Below are 3,359 nucleotides of genomic sequence, written 5' to 3'. Positions count from 1 at the left end.
AAAATTCCAATTCAATTCCTCTTTTTCTTCAAAACCCTAATAAGGTCCTATTTTCACATTTGTGTCTTCATTTCGCCCATCTAGAGACTGTAAAATTTGCCAATTTTTTGGGGTTAGTTTTAAAATCATCATAATATCCTAAATCCAGAAGATTGGTTGATTTTATCTATTTTTGAACCCTCTAGAATTGGAAATACCTTCAAAATTCAACATTTCAACTTTCAAGAAAAAATTTTAAATTAAGAGGTTTATTATTGTCTGCCCTAATTTTAAAAATTGTGATTTAAAAATTAAATGGTATTCTGTTGGCCCTAATTTTAAAATTCCAATTTCCTTTCATTTTTGGAAATTGTGTCATCCTCTTCCTCCAACAAAATTCAAATTGTGTAATCATTATTTTCTTAAATTTTGCATTACTCAATTTTTGCAAGCTTTATTCCACAATTCAAAATTCAAATTTTCCCTCTAGTGCATGAGTTTTACCACTATTAGTCCTACATATCCTATCCCCGTTAGACGAAGCATTAGAATTAAAGCTTCCCAAGGTTTAATTACTGAGGAGATGGAGCCTAATTTGGGTGACTTCTTTAAGGAGGATCATGCTAATTCTTCCCATCCTAATCATGTGCCCATTGATGGATCTCATGATGAAGAAGAAGCTTTAACTATTATTTCTTTAGATCAACTTTCTACATTGGACAATCAATTTGATAGCTTTCAACAATGGATGTCCTAAGAATACCCTAATAGTGAAGCTCTTCCATTAATTGAAGGTCTTAAGTGCATGCTTCAAAGTGATAAGAATGGAATTGATATATTGCGTGGCATTGCACATATTGTTGATTCCAATGTCATGCCTATCAAGAGTTGTCCTGAAACCCTAAGTTACTCACAACCTTCAACACAAGTCAATTCCTCTATTCCTTTGACCAATCTTATGACTAGTATTCCTACTTTCACATCCAACATCATGGCTACTTCAACTCAAAATGTCATTCTTACAACCATAGGTCATGGAGGCAATCACTCTTCTTCATTTAATCCTCCATCATTACCTATGTCATCCATGAGTATTCCTACTATTCCTCAACCAATCAGTGTGACACAAGGGGGCAATTCCTTCAACAACTGTATTCCTCCTTTAAGTGTCCCTTTTCCTACCCAATCATCACCAATGCCTACATCTCATAGTGTCCCGCCACCTTATTCTCAGTCCATGCCTTCTTTCAACATCACATCACCTTCTCAAACACCTATGTCTAACATGAATTCTTCTACCGAAATGACAATCAACAATCTTTCCCAAACTGTGTCTTCCTTACAACAACAAATTACTTCTATGAATCAATTCAAGTTTAGTGTGCCCACCTTTGATGTTGTGAGCCCCCTTTCTCTTGATATTGTTAAAGTCGTGCCACCTAAACATGTTGAGATCCCTCAATTAGAACTCTATAATGGAAAAAGTGATCCTCTTACACATGTCAAAACATTTCAAACCTTGTGCACTGATTTTGCTTATGATCAACGATTTCTTGCAAAATTGTTTACAAGAACACTAAGAGATAAGGCTTTATAATGGTATTGTTCTCTACCTTCTTATTCTATCACTTCCTTTCAACAACTAGCAAATGATTTCATCCAACAATTTCAAAACAACATTGGTCCTAAAATCACTTTGACTGATTTAATGCATTGTAAACAAGGTGTTAAAGAGAAAGTGATTGATTTCATTGGTATATATAAGCATTTGTCTGCTCAAATTTCTTTTCATGTGCCTGATAATGATATTCAAAGAATTTTCATTTCTAATTTACAAAAAGATATCACAGAAAGCTTCTTTTGTCTAAGTTTACTTCCTTTCTACTGTTGTGTGCAATACTGCACAATTATCAACTGGTTGTGAGTGAAATGGAGCAATCCTCTCCTATGGCTCTGAGTGATAAGGGGGAGAGTGTCCAACAACTGCTTGCAAATTTCAAACCAACAAAAAGCTTCATCAAGTTCAATAATCCAATCAACAACAACCATGTGAATGCTACAATAGGCGTTCCTCCTATTTCTAATTTTTTCAAAAGAGAAAGACAATTTACTCCTTTAAATGAATCTTTGCATAGTATTATGTCTCAGTTATTACATGGAAATGTTATCAAACTTCCTCCTATAAAACAAGTTGATACTTCCAAACTTGCATCTCCTCATTTTGATAACAATTCCTTTTGCCAATTTCATTGCCAACCCGGTCATCATACTAAGAAACATTTTACATTGAAAATAAAGGTACAAGACTTGATTGATAATAATACTATATTTGTGGCGAGTGTGAATGATAAAGGGAATAAATCAATTTCTCCTCCTAATCAAAATTTTAAGATTTTCAATGGTCTCTTGCCATCCCATACCTCTAATGTTATTGAGATTGTGCTTAATTTTCTCTCTTCTGAAACATTCATTTGTATGGCCCCACATTTGGTTAATATGGTAGAAACACAAGATTCGCCTAAGGATCCTTGTATTACATTTGACCCTAGTGAGACCATTAGAGCACCTGATGGTCCTTTATACATAGTTGCAAAGGTTAAGTATATCCCTTGTCGTGGTGCCCTGATTGATCCTTCTTGCATGGTTAATGATATAACTAAAGAGTATCTTTTCACTTTACGATTGCATAAACTACTATATGATGATTCTAATGTAGTTGTGAAGTTATTTAATTGCTTCTCTTGTCCTACCATTGGTTCTATCACTCTTCATGTTGAGGTTCATGCTAAATCCATGGATGTTGACTTCGTTATCATACCTTCTTCTGAGCAATTATGTGTGAAGTTGGGATATCCTTAGCTATCTTCCATGAAGGCTATTGCTTCTCCAATCCACAAGTGTCTTAAATTTCCTCACAATGGATAAATCATAACCGTGAACCATAGCTTATTTTGTCCATCTGAAAGAAGCCCTTGTGTTCCTATTGATCTCTTTTGGCCTAAACAATTTCAATCTCTTCCATCAAAGGAGTGATGCTCTTTTTCAATCTTATCAAAAAAGGAAGAATGATATGATCTTATCCTTAAGTCAACCTAGATCGCCAACACTTGACATTCCTATTATTCCTCAAGATGAGGTTCTTCCCCTCTCGGATGGAACTAATCTTCCTCCTAAGGAAAATTGTCCACCTACTCCTATGGATGTGACTTTACCTTCTCTTAAGGAGAACCCCAATATTCTTCCTAAGGTTAGACCTATACCTCCTCCTCATGATGGACCTGGTCTCCTTCCTACACCTAATATTCCTCCTTTCTATGGTGCAGTTCCACCTCCTTCCTCTTATCGAGAGAAGAGGCCTCCTTCTCCTATTGTTCAACCAA

This window comes from Cryptomeria japonica, chromosome 10 (genome assembly GCF_030272615.1).
Source record: "Cryptomeria japonica chromosome 10, Sugi_1.0, whole genome shotgun sequence".
NCBI classification, from domain to species: domain Eukaryota; kingdom Viridiplantae; phylum Streptophyta; class Pinopsida; order Cupressales; family Cupressaceae; genus Cryptomeria; species Cryptomeria japonica.
This window is presented reverse-complemented; position numbering follows the sequence as displayed.